Source organism: Macrobrachium rosenbergii, chromosome 16 (genome assembly GCF_040412425.1).
Source record: "Macrobrachium rosenbergii isolate ZJJX-2024 chromosome 16, ASM4041242v1, whole genome shotgun sequence".
NCBI classification, from domain to species: Eukaryota; Metazoa; Arthropoda; class Malacostraca; order Decapoda; family Palaemonidae; genus Macrobrachium; species Macrobrachium rosenbergii.
Window position 1 is genome coordinate 20,210,067 of NC_089756.1, and position 18,659 is coordinate 20,228,725.

The 18,659-nt window shown below is 34.7% G+C and overlaps 1 protein-coding gene across 3 annotated transcripts in view; it reads left to right on the forward strand.

Moving 5' to 3' along the window:
* Window positions 1-16,769: 16,769 nt before the first annotated feature.
* The window catches only part of LOC136847166 (uncharacterized), a 13,931-nt gene continuing 12,041 nt past the window's right edge, over window positions 16,770-18,659 (forward strand). Inside the window, exon 1 of one of the 3 annotated variants that reach the window (XM_067118573.1) lies at window positions 16,770-16,940. The gene's annotated coding sequence lies outside the window, so the exon portion shown is untranslated. Of the gene's footprint in view, window positions 17,100-18,659 lie in introns of all 3 variants that reach the window. The other 2 variants (XM_067118572.1, XM_067118574.1) reach the window with 2 other exon arrangements.

Below are 18,659 nucleotides of genomic sequence, written 5' to 3' on the forward strand. Positions count from 1 at the left end.
TACCAAATTGCTGCCCTTTAGCCTCGGTAGTTTTTATTTTATTTAAGGTTAAAGTGAGCCATAATCGTGCGTTTGGCACCGTTACAGATGCCAACAACACAGGCCACCACCGGGCCGTAGCTGAAAGTTTCATGGGCCGCGGCTGAGAGTTTCATGGGCCGGGGCTGAGAGTTTCATACAGCATTATACGCTGTACAGAAAACTAGACTGCGCCGAAGAAACTTTGGTGCATTTTTTACTTGTTTTTCAACGTCTACCAAATTTAAGACACTTACATCATCGGTTTTCTTATACTACGGAACTTCACGCGTCAAGAATATTTCAAACATAATCCGGCAGGGAATTTCCCATTCAAAAAGTTTTTTTACCAGGATCCTTAATATATTACACTCACACGATAAACTCGCCGACCTCCTTGTGACTCGTTGCCGCCAGCCCCGACCCCTTTTCATTATAGACACGGCCATTGAGCCAGAAGGTATCGTTATCGTGAACTGGCATCCTACCATGAAGAAACTGGGTGCGATGACGACCAGTAGGGTGCTCAGGCACAATAATGAAAGCTTCACACTTGCAGGCTGCGACCACAGGATTTCATACTGGCAAGACTGTTCACCCTCTGATGGTAACGTGTGAAAATATAGTTCAGAGTTTTAATGTGAGCGCCAGGATTCATTATCATTAACTGACTAATGACTTATTAACTGATGCAATTTAGGATGTCATGCCAAGCACTGGAGCACTTTCGGATATTCAGCGCTTAATACAGTGAAAAAATGGAGTTAGAGTGGCTGGACAGCAAGATACAGATATTCAGAAAATACGAGAGATGAAGTTCTGGGATCTAGAGGTGGAAATGAGAGAAAACCCCACATTCGCACTATGAAAGATTAGTTAAGGAGTGTTGGGCAGCAAGACTGAAGAGAGGAAGGTTGAATGGAGGTAAAATGAAAGGCTATAAATCAGATGTAGCTCAGGGCCGAAGGGTCGCTTGCAGACATCCTTTAGCAATGACTACAGAGGCTAGAGGGCTGCAAATTGGTATGATGATCATCCACCCTCTATCATCAAACATACCAAATTGTAGCCCTCCAGCTTCAGTAGTTTTTATTTCAATTGCCTTAATTCACTGACTGTCCTTTTTAGTTTTCTGTAAAAGAAAACTACTGAGATTGCTATTTATCTGTCCATCCGCACTTTTTCTGTCCGCCCTCAGTTCTTAAAAACCACTGAGGTTAGAGGGCTGCAAATTGGTATGATGCTCATCCACCCTCCAATCATCAAACATACCAAATTGCAGCCCTCTAGCTTCAGTAGTTTTTATTTTATTTAAGGTTAAAGTTAACCTTGATCGTGCGTCTGGTAACGCTATAGGTGCCAACAACACAGGCCACCACCGGGCCGTGACTGAAAGTTTCATGGGCCGCGGCTGAGAGTTGCATGGGCCGTGGCTGAGAGTTTCATGGGCCGTGGCGAAGAGTTTCATACAGCATTATCATTTCTCTTGCATCTCTGAAAACCTTGGCCTTTCTGAACGTCTTTTATTTCGTCTACAAAGATCATTTTCTTTTTCATTGTTTTTCAAGTTGTCGTTCTTTCGGTCTCACGAATAAGAAAATATCAAAAGCCATGAGGAAAACATGTTAATTTCACTCTGTGAAAATATCAGTGGCTGCAGCGATGAGGCACGAATTCCTAGACAGTGGATTAAGCTTTCATTGGTGTCTGTCTTTCTACAATATATCCCAAAAGTAATAGTTGTATTTCCATGTTACGTATATATATTTATATATATATACATATATATATATGCATGTGTGTCTGTATATGTATATATATATATATATATATATATATATATGTGTGTGTGTGTGTGTGTGTATATGTATATATATATATATATATATATATATATATATATATATATATATATATATATATATATATATATATATATATATATATATACACACATATTATATATATATATATATATGTATGTATATAGTAAACAATCATATAGTTATTAAAATAAAAACTGCAGTTTGATTTTAACCCAATGAAACCCACCAAATTCTATTTCACGCTGACATTCAGAGAATAAGCTTTATGAATCACAGTCTTGATTGTAAAGTTCCTAACAAAAGGGGGTTATTTTAAATGCGTTACTGTATATGAGTGAATATATTTTATCAATCTGCATTACTGCAGTGAGTTTCACGTTCACTGATCTGTTGTTTCCTAGACCTAATCGTTTCCACTGGACCTCTTTGGACGTCAAAAATATTATTATATCTCAATGTACGACACATCAGTCATCTTGGTTTAAAAACTGACTATATCTATGCAAAAGGTCTGTTGTTTGAATTACAACCTTTATTTTCCGCTAATCTCAAACAAGGGTAAGATTCTTTTATACAGGATTTTATGAAGGATAAATACCTCACAGTGTTTAAAATAATTATTTTTGCTTTTCTACAATTCAAAATGCCATTTACAACTCAGCAAAGATGTAATCTAGGTAATCTACTGCATCACAGTATGAGCAAAAATAAAATAGACATTGCAACGTTGATTACACACCTACCTGATTTCCTCCAGGCCAGAGAGGAAAAGGTTCGCGACTTGACGTGTTTCTTCGCGAAGATAAAACTCCACCAGAGTAAACTCTGCGAGAGTTGAATATTTCACCCCGGTTGCGTTTCATTCGTCCACATCTTCACAACGCCCGTGTTTGTTTATTCAAGGACCCAGCGCATGCATCCATTTATGGCCAAGTAAACAGGCTTCCGTGCTAATATACTGTCATAATATTGACACGGGTAGACCTTTTTTCCCCTCCTTTCATTATTCATGTCAGGCATTGTATGCAACATGAATGCAGGATATAAATCCCGTCACTTTTTTCCAAGACGAAATTCTCCAAACGTTCAGAGTTGGAGGCTCTTCATTTTTGCAAGTCGAAGCTAGAGTGCGATGTGCTTATGGATGATGGTTTGCGAGTTTTTTTTTTTTTTTTTTTTGCTTATTTGTTTATCTGCCTGCTTACGCATAAGATCGTTCTTACTTATGTTTCCACAGGCTCGTAGCTAATGGTGACCTCACATGGTACTCTATCGGAAGGGAATATTTAGTTTTCACGATAATGAAGGTAATACATAATGTGTTGTCAAGTATTATTATCGCTCATCGCTCATTAAGTCTTCAATATATATATATATATATATATATATATATATATATATATATATATATATATATATATATATATATATATATATATATATATGTGTGTGTTTGTATATATATATATATATATATATATATGAATATATATATGATATATATATATCATATATACAGTATGTATATATGTATACAAACATTTACGTATATATATATATATATATATATACATATATCTGTGAGTTTATACACACACATATATATATATGTCTACTTATATATATATATATATATATATATATATATATATATATATATATATATATATATATATACTCGTATATATATTCCACATTATATTTTCCTTTAAAGTGGGTGGCGACTAGGGTGTTAATCCTCCGGTTTCCTCTTCAGAGGTGATGCCGTTGGACCCAAGCCCTTTTCTACCATGGCTGCGACGTTCTACAGTCGAGTAACCACCATGTACATGATTCATTGATTAGGCCAACTGTGGAACAATGAGTTTTCTGGGAGAACGGGCCTCAAGACATCTCCTCCAATCGGATCGAACTTTAGTGTCTGTGATAAAGAAAGGTTTCTCACCACTGACCTATTGGGACCTCACATTCAAACATTATATATGTACAGTATATATGTATATATATATATATATATATATATATATATATATATATATATATATATATTATATATACATATATATATACGTAAATAAATATATATATATATATATATATATATATATATAATATATACCTGTATATGTATATATCCATATAAATAATTCTACTAGTCACTTTTTACCATATACATAAGCAATTGTAATAACCACCATGCCCTCGTAACTCCTCGAATCACTAACACTTTTTGGATACGCTTGTCACTACAGAACCTTAGAGCCAAATGCAAAAATATGAGGGAATTCTGATATTCGTATCAGGATTCGAACCCGAATCCAGAGTATTGAAACGAGGTTTAAATCCAGCTACGGACAGCAGAATTACTTCATAGTCTTGCATTTAGATCAAAGGCTTGGTAGTGACAATCGCATCCAAAATGTGTGAAGAATTTCACAAACAAACACACACATACATTTATATATATATAATATATAGTTGTATATGTGTATATATAATTATTTACACACACACACACACACACACACACATATATATATATATATATATATATATATATATATATATATATATATATATATATATATATATATATATATATATATATATATATATATATTTATATATATAATGTTTGAATGTGAGGTCTTAATAACTCGATGGTGAGCAACCTTGCTGTGGCAACACTCACTGGCAACATAACTTCCCATACAAATAAAATAGCTGGAATATTAAATATTTTATACTGTATTATGACTGGTCCCCTCTTCCCTCACACCTGGAACATCCATAATAATATAAAGAAAAACAAATCAGAAAACAAGGTAACGCAAACCTTTTTATCTCAGTCTCTCATTTCGAAGGCGATCAGACTAAGACAACAAAATCTGGTTCCTCTCTAACAAATTAACACTTTCTTAAATAACAATAGCTTCCCGTTTTGAATCTCAGGTCACGGTCCGTAATCTCTTACGATTCACAATAGAATAGAATGGAATAGAATATAAATTAAGGCCAAAGGCCAAGCGCTGGGACCTATGAGGTCATTCAGCGCTGGAAGGGAAACTGGCAGTAGGAGGGCTTGAAAGGTTTAACAGGAGGAAAAAATCGCCTTTGCACTATGAAACAACTGTTAGAAGAGGGTGGAAAGTAAGCTGGAAGAAAGAAAATATGAACGGAGGTACAGTAAAAGGAATGAAAGAGGTTGCAGATAGGGGCCGAAGGGACGCTGCAAAGGCGCCAAAGTAATGCCTACAGTGCACCTCTGACGGCACTACCTCCCTAAGGGGTTTGCTATTCTGAAAAAATAGCTTAAGCTCCGTTAATCCGCACAAACCTCTGTCACTTTCGCCAGTCTTCTTCTCCTCCTCAATATCTGCAATGCCCCTCTGCCTTCCTCTCCACACCTCATCTTCGACCTCCCTCGTTAAGTCGATTTTCCATCACCTGACCATTTCCTCCGGGACGTCTCTATGAGCCCGCCCATTCTAATCTATCACGATTCCTGCGAACATTTATTTCACCCTTGGCTTGGCTCCCATTTACTTCCGCGGCCTCGCTATTACCGACGTTCACTTTCAATTACCTCCCCTTCCAAGCACTTTCATGCTGCTTTGTCGGTTGTCTCCGAGTATCCGTCATTCCGCGTTAAGTTGTCACGCAATTTCTCTCTCCCCCTCTCTCTCTTTCTCTTCTATTTCCCTAATTTAATCATCTCTTTCTCCTTAAACTTGGCGATTAGTTAAGAATGAATCACGCGATAAAATATCTGGATGCACCGGAGATATTAAAAAAATTATGGTAATCCAATGTCTCCAGCACAATGCCCAGGACAATACCCAAAGTTAAACATAAGAAACCGACTGAATTACCCTGGCAGTTCTCCAAAGGCCGCCACTATCGCTTAGTTATGCCTGCACAGTCGGCCTGGGCAGGCAAAACTGAACCCACTAACGTCGTTATACCTGCACATAAGTTATGCCTGTGCAGGCAAAACTGATCCCACTAACGTTCAGCTATACCTGCACAGTTATGCCTGTGCAGGTAAAACTGAACGTTAGTGGGTTCAGTTTTGCCTGCACGGGACGACTGTACAGGTATAAATGCGCAGGCATAATTGAACGTTAGTGGCGGCCTTAAATGACGTCAAGTCCTGAACTGATATAATTCAAGCGATGTAAATAATTTCTATAAAAAAAATAGCAAACTTTACTTTTTGGCAGATATATGACATTTATTATTGCGGGTTACATCATACGGGAGTAATCAACATAAAATCTCTTAGCTCGCATGAGGCTGGTGTGCGACAAATCTTTAATTTTAAGTCTACTTAAAGTAAAAGGAAACGGAAGGTTATACCACTTAAGTGAAAGGACAGGCAACGGTGGGTTATAATAGATTAAGAGAATAAATTGGATGAGGACCAAATTACTACTCTCCCAGAATTTCGAATTATCGGACATTTTCTAATAAGGAATTGGGGTACCTCGGTAATTGCTTGCTCCGAAATTCCTGGAAAATTCTTCAATTCAATTTTGCTAAATTCACACGGAGGACGTGAAAAAGATTATAAGATAGGCGTGCTTTACATGAAACACCCATTCTATTTAAGTCTACAAATAAGGGGTTTATATGTGTATCAGTTAATAAACCACCACAAACACGCAAATAAATATATATATATATATATATATATATATATATATATATATATATATATATATATACATATGTGTGTGCATCCTGTCCTCATATATACATATGATACATACGTATAGGGTAAGAGCTTCCCCGTGTATAGTGAAGTGGATATTAAACAATATTTGTGGCTTAATATTTGTGAAATAAAAAAACCACGCGCATATGTGAACAAAATTCATACATGTTTGTATGCACATATACTTATAAATACACATCTACTTAGTGTGTGTATACATACTGGTATAGCCTATAAATATATATATATATATATATATATATATATATATATATATATATATATATATATATATATATATATATATTCAAATATATATATATATATATATATATATATATATATATATATATATATATATATATATATATTAAACCACAGATATCTTTTTGCTATTCATATCTCTATACCTCAGGAATAACTTACACCCAAGAGGAATTACAGTATAAGTGCTTATTCGCCAGTGGGACTGGATCCGCTGCCTGGTTTAGAAACAAAGATGGTAGGTGACTTTCGACTCTGTTGCCGAATTCAGGTTTTATACTTAGAGACGATATCGATCCACATCCACTCTGATAGCAGATTGCAAAGTTCGTAAAACTTAGATAATTATGAATTTTTGTCACATACACCCTGATATTTTTATATCAAAAGTGTCACAGTGTATATATAATATATAAATACATATATGTGTGTATATATACGACCCTATATATATATATATATATATATATATATATATATATATATATATATATATATATATATATATATTATATATTGTATATAAATTGCGTGTGTGAATGCGTGCTTGTTTCTTTACATTTTCACAAACGAATTTCCATTAGTCTACACTTATGTTACTTATAAAGACACACACACACACACACACACACATAATCACAAGGATAGAGATGTGGGTATTTTTATGGAGTCATGTTGTGGTGTTTATGCATAGAAGTGGACTTTAAAACATTTGCATACAATGTGAGCCTGAAGATAGATCATACATACGTACATATATATATATATATATATATATATATATATATATATATATATATGTCAATTCCACTCACACTCTCTGTATCTATACATATACATATACATATATATATATATATACATATATATATATATATATATACATATATATATATATCTTATATATACACATACATTTATATGTATATCTATATATATACATGTACGTATGTATGTGCGTATGACCTATCTTCGGCTCACATTGTATGCAAATGTTTTAAAGTCCACTTCTATGCATAAACACCACAACATGACTCCATAAAAATACCCACATCTCTATCCTTGTGATTACGCATACGCATCCTTCAGTACGCATTTCATTACACAATCAAATTTCTGTAAAATGAATGGTGAAGGCGAAACGCAGTTATAGCCACGAGGTATTCCGTATGCGTTAGAGGCGGCTCGCCAGAAGAAAAAGAAAAAAAATATATTTTATTTCGCCATTTCATTTAAACTTACAAGTCGGACCTTTCAGAAAACTTCAACCAAGTCCATTATCGATTTTCCCCCGAGTTCAAATCGCGTTCTGCCGCTTTCTGGGCCTCCCGACTATTTTTGGGGGTCTCTGGACCTCGGCCTTTAGTAACTTTTCTGGCCTGATTGCTGCTATTCAAAATATGGAAATCTCATTATGTAGAGTCTCTCTCTCTCTCTCTCTCTCTCTCTCTCTCTCTCTCTCTCTCTCTCTCTCTCTCTCTCCACATACAGGAAAGATTAGGAAAGATGGAAATTTTAAATTATCTAACGACCACATCTTACTTAAACTGGGTGCATGTCATCTTGAGTCTATCGATATGCCTGATGGCTGTTTATGAAAAACGCACGCACATATACACAGACACACACACATGTATACATAAAAATATAATATATAATGTATATACATATATATATGTACATAGATACACATACATACATACATACATACATACACCCATATAAATGTATATATATGTATATGTGTGTACATATATATACATATATTATTACTCAAATAATAGCTTTTTTACATACAGAACCCCGGTACCCCCAAGAAAATTAGTGACCTGTCTTTTACGAGTCTATATGCTCTAGTGCAATTCACGTTTGAAAGGCAAAGCAATAAGCACATGCACAATGGTCTGAATGCTCTGAGTCTAAGCGATCTGTTAGAACGAAATGGCTATTAGCAAACCAGTTTCAGTGGCATCCATAAGAATATGTTTTTCCAAAGATCTCCTAGAATTCTGTTCTCTTCATTGTTTTCCACAATCGACCATCTAATGAACATATAGGATTTAGGCTAAAAGCCAAGCGCTGGGACGTATGAGTTCATTCAGCGCTGAAACGGAAAATGACAGTAAAAGGTTTTAAAGGTGTAACAGGAGGAAAACATCGCAGTTGCACAATGAATCAAGTGTTAGGAGAGGGTGGAAAGTAGGATGGAAGAGAATGCGAATGGAGGTACAGTAAAAGGAATGAAAGGGGTTGCAGCTAGGGGCCGAACGGACGCTGCAAATTAAGTAATGCCTACAGTGCACCGCATGAGGTACACTGACGGCACTAGTACCCACCCTACGGGGAATCGACCATCCATCTCGGGCAAGCTATAAAAAAAGAGAGCTTATGCAGACTCTCCCGTACTAAAGGCAATTACTCCGATTTTTTTTTTTATTAGCACTTTCCTATTAAATACCTTCAGGCATTTGACTTTTCTCATTTATTTTGTATTTCTAAGAAGCATTGTGAACTTCAGTAATGATTTTCAGTTTGAAAAGAAAGCGTTTCTTTCTCAATTTGTAGTATTTCCTTTCAAGTTAAGTATAACGTCCACATTTCCTTATGAAGTTTTCATCGGAACTGGAATATAAAATTTTAGGCCAAAGGCCAAGCACTGGGAACTATGAGGTCATTCAGCGCTGAAATGGAAATTGAGAGTAATGAACTAGTTAAGGTGTAACAGGAGGCAAACCTCACTTCTACACTATAAGACAATTGATAGAAGAGGGTGGAAACTTAGATGGAAGAAAGAGAATAAGAACGGAGGTACAGCAAAAGAATTGAAAGGGGTTGCAGCTAGGGGCCGAAGGGACGCTGCAAATAATCTTAAGTAATTCTTATAGCGCACCGCATGAGTTTCAAGTCACGGAATCCTGGTTTTTATTAGTATGTATGTATTTATGTATGTGTATATATATTATATATATATTATAATTATATATTTAAATGTGTGCACGCGAGCTCGAGAGCTTGTTTTATATGTGTGTATATATACTACATATATAATAGAATCTACTGGTCACTGTTTACCAGATAGCCTACGTACGTAACAGTAATAGCCGCAATGCCCTCTTAACTTCTCGAAGTCTTCACACTCTTTGGATACGCTTATCAGTACAAAGCCTTAGATCCATATGCAAGAAATATGAAGTCAGTTCTGATGCAACCCGACATCAGCATTGACTATATATTTGGTGTATGTATATGTGTGTGTATACGTATGTATGCGTGTGTGTTTTGTGTTTAAAGAATATTAAAGAACGAACAGATTCCTCGAACCTATAGATCCTAGATGTAATGAGATGGAGGAGCTTATACCTGGAAGTAAGAGAGAGAGAGAGAGAGAGAGAGAGAGAGAGAGAGAGAGAGAGAGAGAGAGAGAGAGAGAGAGAGAGAAAGTTAATCATTCTTAAGGTAGTCGAGCGTAACAAGTTTGTAATGTGATTAGCTAAGCTGGCACAGATTAGCAATCACGCTCTGTAATTGAATACAAGAATAATTCCACTCTTCTCAGACGCAAGATCTCTGGCCAGACCAATCTTGACCTGCAATGATTAACCGGTCAGGAAATGTTTGTCCTATACTTTTGGTCTCCGAAATCCAGCTTGATGAGGTTGGCCATATCAGATGCAGATTTGGGGATTATGCATGAATACGGAGATTGGCGGAGACGATGATATTACTTGTTCACTATTTTTGTTATTCTAACTCAAAACTCTTTTCTCGGGGTAATTAGAACCTTTGCACTTCCTAGTTTATCATCTTCATTCTTCTCTGCATTGTCGCAACAACCCGAGTGTTTCTCAGTTTCGCGTAATTACTTTGGTAATTCTGTTATATCCCTTCATACTTATTAGTTACCTCTTACCTCACCTTTTCTAAGTTATCAGACCTTCTCAAACATATCCAAAATATTCAGTAACAACATATCCACATCAAGGATTATTTAAGCGCTCACAGCTTCTTCCTTTCTTTTCCCTATTACGTCATTCCTTTTAGTTTTCTGTAAAAGAAAACTGTTGTGCCGGCTTTCTCTGTCCGTCCACACTTTATTCTGTCCGCACTTTTTCTGTCGGCCCTCAGATCTTAAAAACTATTGAGGCTAGAGGTTTGCAAACTGGTCAGTTAATCATCCACCCTCCAATCATCAAACATACCAAATTGTATCCCTCTAGCCTCAGCAGTTAGCCATAATCGTGCCTCTGGCAACGATATAGAATAGGCCACCACCGGGCCGTGGTTAAAGTTTCATGGGCCACGGTTCATACAGCATTATACCGAGACCACCGAAAGATAGATCTGTTTTCAGTGGCCTTGACTATACGCTGTAGAGGGTGTGCAGAAAACTCGATTGCGCCGAAGAAACTTCGGCGCATTTTTTACTTGTTTGTTTTGTAATGTATCCTCAAGCTAGCAGTCACTTTCTAACAGCACTCTATTCTAGACACTTTTGAGAATAAAAAAGCTAAAAACTTCCAAGGTTGGAGCGCACAGGTTGAGAAAATGAATCAATCTAATTACTTTGATCAATATATAAATGGAATAGAAATATAGTTATTTAGCTGTTGAAGACAGTGGTCTCTTTCTGCTTAGTGGCTCGCTGTTGGCAATGGGTGAAAATGAGGCTCAAAATGCCAGCAGGATAAACAGATGTGAAATTCCCTTCTTTGATGTGCTCCCCAACGCCTGCAATATTCCTTAAATTAATGTAGCCGTATCCTCTTCACCACGCCCCCTCCTCCCTTTTAGTTCACTATTTAGTTATCTGTAAAAGAAAACTATTGATATAGCTATCTGCCTGTCCGTCCGCACTTTTTCTATTCGCCCTCAGATCTTAAAAGCTACTGAGGCTAGAGGGTTGCAAATTGGTATGCTGATCATCCACCCCCCAATTATCAAACATTCCAAATTGCAGCTCTCTAGCCTCAGTAGTTTTTATTTGATTTAAGGTTAAAGTTAGGCATGATCGTGCGTTTGGCAACGATATACGACAGGCCACTACCAGGCCGTGGTTAAAGTTTCCTGGGCCGCGGCTCATACAGCATTAAACCGAGACCACCGAAAAATAGATCTATTTTCAGTGGCCCTGGTTATACGCTGTATAGAAAACTCGACTGCGCTGAAGAACCTTCGGAGCATTTTTAACTTTTTTTTTTTTATTACGGAATCTAAATAAAAGTTATTAAGCCCGTGGGAACGTTGTCTTACATATTACAATTAAACCTTAAGACATTAAATTCTATTCTGAAGCGGAGCACCCCATTTTCTATAGGAAAATATGCCACCATAATGACCAATGTTAAAATAAGGTATTTAACCCATATTCATCGACAATCAAAAGCAGATGCTGAAAATTTAAACTTCATTAAAACACATACCCACTTTCTTACAAACCCATACATACAAACACATAATATATATATATATATATATATATATATATATATATATATATATATATATATATATATATATATATATATATACTACATGCACATGTAGCCTATATGAATATATATATCAGTATATATATATATATATATATATATATATAATTATATACATATATACACATATATGCATATGTACATACATATATATGTATGTATATATATATATATATATATATATATATATATATATATATATATATATATATATATATATATAATATAAAACGTCCATCCCAGAAATTAAATCCACCCCTTAGCGATAACCCAGAAGATCTACAATTCAGGAACAATCTGCGAAGGTTATTATTCAAATGGAGTTACAATTCAAAACGGGTTTCGGCGTTCGTTACTAATTACCTCTCAGCGCCCGAGATAAGCGCGAAAAAAGATCAACACAGTCAATAACACTTTACAGCGTCTCAAGTGTCACGCGAGTTTTTTTACTTTAATCCCTCACAGAGCCACTGGCGCTGCCTAGAGGAGTTTATGTGAGCGTTGATAAGAGTGAAATACTGAATTATTCAGAGACCCAGCAGCTGTCATCGAGAACATGTCCATATGCTGTGGCAGATGAATGATTCAAGGATTCTGTATATTAGCGAAAGTGAAGATCAAAACACACCGTGAATAACGGATATGCATATTAGCGACGGGGCGGGGGATCAAAACACTCTGCTAATAATGGAAAACTCGTGAATCGGAGATGTGGTAAACAGAGAAGACTGTAAAATGGAGGAATAGAAAAGGGGGATTATATATATATATATATATATATATATATATATATATATATATATATATATATATATATATATATATATATATATATATATATATATATATATATATATATATATATATATATATATATATATATATATATATATATATACATACATACATAGATAAAGGAGGATTGTATGTGTGTGTGTGTTTGGAGAATTAAACAAAATATTCAATACTTAAAGTTTTCCAAAATACATATTAAAATTTTTAGCATAAGCTTTCAATCGGAACTGGAATTGGAATATAGAATTTAGGCCAAATTAAGGCCAAGCACTGGGACCTGTGAGGCCACTCAGCAGTGAAAGGTAAATTGACAGTAAAGAGGTTTGAAAAGTGTAACAGGAGGAAAAACTCGCAGTTGCGCTATGAAGCAATTGTTAGTGAGGGTGGAAAATCAGATGGAACAAAGAGAATATGAACGGAGGTACAGTAAAAGGAATGAAAGGTTGCAGCTAGGGACCGAAGGGAAGCTGCGAAGAACCTTCAGTAATGCCTACCATGCACCACGTAAGGTGCTTTGTCGGTACTAACCCCCTACGGGAATATGCTTTCAATCAATATCTCATATGAATCTCTGTGTGTGCTCATTATACACAATACTAAAAAAGTTACTGGAAATCAAAAGGTTATAGTGAATAAAATAAAAAGAAGGCCTTCAGTGGTTTTTCTGACCTCTAATGAGACTGTATTTCTTCGTATACTGTATATATATACATATATATATATACATATATATATATATGTATATTTATATATATATAATTTATATATATGTATATATATGTATATATACGTTATATATATGTATATATAATACATATACATATATATATTTGCTTTAGCAAGAAAGAAGCGATGCAGTGACCTCGGTGGCAATCTGAAACTTTCGTTACCCCCATAATGGTTCTATTGTGTTGCTAATTTCGTAGAAATACCTTCCAAAATATTGAATTTACTGCAGGTGAAGAGAACAAGATAACTCCACACTGCGTTTGAAGTTGTAATGATACGAATGGTGGTCATAATTACACAACTGAAATCTTTTACCTCAGAACTGAACCCAGTTACCTTTTACAAAATTTATTCGTAACTTTTTCTGGAAACTAGTTTAAATCTTGAAGGTTCATGTTGTCTTATTAATCTGCCATTCTTCTCTCTAATCCCAACTTTTTCTTATTCTTGCCTGAGCTTTGTTAATCTTATATCTTTTACTCTGTAATTTAGCACACTTCCATTTCTCCTAGAAATCTTTAGGTTTCGCATTTTCTAACTTCATAAAAAATTTTCTCAGGAATTCAAAACTTTTCTTGTACTTTTCTTATTGCACCTTAAATCTGAGAAATTTGTACCTTCCCGGCACGGACACAAAACAAAAAAATAAAAAATAATCTGATGAAAAGTAAAATTTGAAAATAAAACTAGTGATGAATTTAAGGTGCAAAAATGGTTTAAGTGACATTTCGCAACTTACGAGAAATTTCACTTTATTACATCAACGATTGCAATGACAGTTCTTCCTGCAATCATAGAATGACATCCTGGAAACCCTTTGTTTAAAAAATAAAAATTCATTTACCTTAATGATCGGTATAAATAATTAGTTTGAATAAATTCGATTCTGCTTGTTATTATAACAGTATCTGTTGTCTTGTATGACAAAAATTAACCAACATCAGCAAACGATATTAAAAATGATTATGAAGTATATGAAGAACAGTTACGTTCCTCAGATGAAGAAAAAAGTATGACCGTTTTCTTGACAGTATTTCTTAATGTACTGCTAAAGAAATATTGAAAATCCTTAAGTCTTACGAAGACTATTATCCTCATCGTCAAGGGAATGTAACTGAATCAACATTCTGTTGTGTAGAAATGCTGATTAGTTAAATTCTCTCTGAAAATGAGGACATTAGCCCTCACAAATATTAAGGATTTCTAGTATATCTTTAGCAATATATCAAGAATTACACTCAAGATAAGAGTATTATTTTATGATAATATTCATAATCCATACTTCTGGTCAAATTATTACCTTATGACTGTCTTATAAACATGTTTATCAACTCCATATTCACTTACTACTCGTAAAGTAAGTCAAAACAATATACCGACTTCGGTAAAGCATAATGAAAAATAGATTAACATGAATAATGACTGCGAATGAAATATACACCATCGACCTTTGCTTATTAGTCCCGGAAGGTACTATTTTATAGCTTACCGACATCATTGGTTGTCTGATTTGATATCTGAATAAAAAAAAAATTAATAATCCCGAGCATACTCAATTCAGCTACAAATAGCAAAGACTTGTACCTCATTAGAGCCACGTCAAGTAATCAAGTGACATGTGACAGCAACTTGATTACAGAAAATATCTCTTTTAAGGACCTAGATTTTTCAGAGCTGCTTCAGTAATTCTAAATGCTTACTGTTACTGTTACTGTTCAAATATATAATAATAATAATAATAATAATAATAATAATAATAATAATAATAATAATAATAATAATAATAATAATAATATAAAATTTTTTTTAAATTATTTTCAAAATAGTAAAACTTTACAAATTATGAAACCTCTTATGATTAAATGCAGCATAAATTGTACCATTTTGAAAATAGAAATTTAGGCAGTATGCAAAAACAATGACAGAAGATAATGAGACTATGAATTATGTGGATGCTATGGAGAACGAAAACAAACATAACTTGATGAAAAATGCAGAAGGAAATAACAGTTAATAGGTACCAATGAATGTGTGATTGCAAAATGTAGAACTCGAAAAATGTCGCAAATGCACCGATCACGACCCCCCCTATAAATACCAACCCGAGCACCTCGTTTCTTCAGACCTTCTGCAACCATGTCCAGAGGATGACCAACGAGCTGGTCGAAACATGTCGACGGTACCTAGAATAGAACCTGAACCCAGACGAACGATTTCTGATTGGATATTTTAATAAAAGACTTCCCATATTCCGCACACTGTCCTTTTCCAACATGAATATCGGCCAGTTACTGACTAACATCGCTGAGCCTGAAAAGCGAATCATAAGGAAGATAGAAAAGACACTATATAACATAAATTCGCATAATACAGCCATCCTTTTTAATAAGACCTGTTTAAAAGAGGGTCTATTCCCTTCATATATTATTATTGAATTATTATTATTAGAATCCACAGTACCTCCACATGGAAACACCGTGAAATGAGAAACATGATAAAAAAACGGTTCTATTTTGCATTCCTGTATTTTCCATCATTATTAATCATATCATATTATTACAATCATCGTCTATTCATGTGAATTACTTGTTTAATGATTAAAACATCATACAATTGTATTTGTTCAGGAATGCTTTTTCTTTCTCTTTCTCTCTCGAAACCGGTTGTAGAAGTCAAACCCAGATGCCTAACGAATGTTCGGTAGTTTTCACCTTATTTATTTACTCTGCGTAACTTGAAGACACTGAACTGCAATTTGATTATGCATCTCTCACGAAACATTATGACGCCCGACAAGAAACACCCTTTAAAGCCAAACTGAAAACAGATTCATTCATAAAAGCCCTTTCAATTTACATTATTTTCCCATAAGTAAACACTCAATTCCCTTTACCATTCGTTCGGCTGACCTTGAACTTCGGCAGGTTTAGGTGGTGCGGGCGCCGTCCAGTTGTGTCTCATCCTACGCAGGATGAAGTTTATCCGCGAAATTATTTGATTTTGTTGAACCAATTGTTTCCAATATGCTGAATGAAAGTTCATAGAAAGAGGGATCAATACTCTGTGCTACAGAAAATATAACAGTGATTAATGGCGAAAAGGGTAAGAAGAGGTGTTTTCATCGTCTAAAGCGAACTGACAACGCTGATACCTCAGAATGGTTCAGCCATGATTGCAGCTGGGGAAAGCAGATTCGCAGGTTTAACGGATGAAAACCAGTGCGGCTAAAATTCAACAACTGATTTTGGGTTGAGCAGTGAGGTATTTACTTGTTTCTGTATTTGTGCCTTCGTATAGGGAAGATTGTTCACAATTTTTTTTTTTTTTTTTTTGCTTAATGGACGACCCTTTGAGATGAACAGTAAAGATTGTGATATTATGCAATTCTTATCGTGTTGTAGTTATTATCATCATTATCACGTAGATGAAAAATGGCCAAAGTCTCATTATAATCAGGCTATATGGTATGTTTTTACATCAATCCTTTGATCTCAGGCTTATTTCGTGAACTACAGCCATAATGAGGCAAGCATTCTGTTCAGTTACTGAAGCTGCCTTAGATAGGCATTTTTTAACTTTTGTTCTAGATAACAAAACAAGTAAAAAATGAGCCGAAGTTTCTTCTGAGCAATCGAGTTTTCTGTACAGCGTATAATGCTGTATAAGCCGCGGCCCATGTAACTTTCAGCCACGGTCCGGTGGTAGCCTGTCCTGCTAGAAGCACGATCATGGCTAACTTTAATCTTAAAAACAATAAAAATGACAGAGACCAGAGGGCTGCAATTTGGCTTGTTTGATAATTGGGGGGTGGATGATCAGCATACCAATTTGCAGCCCTCTAACCTCAGTAGTTTTTAAAGACATCAGGGCGGACAGAAAAAGTGCTGACGGACAGACAAAGCCATCGTAATAGTTTTCTTTTACAGAAAACTAAAACTAAGTAATAATATCATATTAAGCTGAAGTTCAGGTCTGCATTATTCACATCAATATTTTTTCAGCTCAGAGCTGAAACCAAAATATAAATATTTCTTGCTATTCATAGTCATATTTTGCCTGTCCTAGTGATGTGTGTTAATAATAATAATAATAATAATAATAATAATAATAATAATAATAATAATAATAATAATAAGGGTCAAGATATGGGAAAGGGCTGGAAGTCTCAAGGTTTACTAATGCCTTTCGACTCCCACTAAAAGTCATTATTACTTGAGACTTAAACTAAAGATAACATAATGAACTATTCTTATTATGGTTATCACAGAAATAACACATGAAACGATTAAACAGCAGCAAAGTTCAAAAACGATTTTAAGTATCATAAAACCTAAACAGTAAAGTGAAATGACATAGTACCAACGTAATTTTTTAAATAAACACATGGAATAAAGACAAAAAAACCCTAATTCAATGTTGAAGCCATTTCTTTAAATCTATGTAAGAATGTTTACTTTTTAGACCTTTAAGTCCTTGCTGCCACTTTGCTTTTCAAGCTTTGAATAGTTCATGTCATTTTAAACTAGGATGGTAATAAGCTCTTGAGTGTAACATCGCATTGATAACAGCACAGTAAGAGTGATGGATTATGTTTTCTGAGTTTTAGGTCTCAAAAATAATAACTTCAAGAACCGTAATGTTTTCATAAACCATGAAACTCTGAGTCCTTTTCCACACCCTGACAATTACTACGTACATCAGGCTCCGAAGAGATAAATCTCCTTATAATAATAATAATAATAATAATAATAATAATAATAATAATAATAATAATAATAATAATAATAATAATAATAAGTATCAAGACCTGAAAATAGAAAT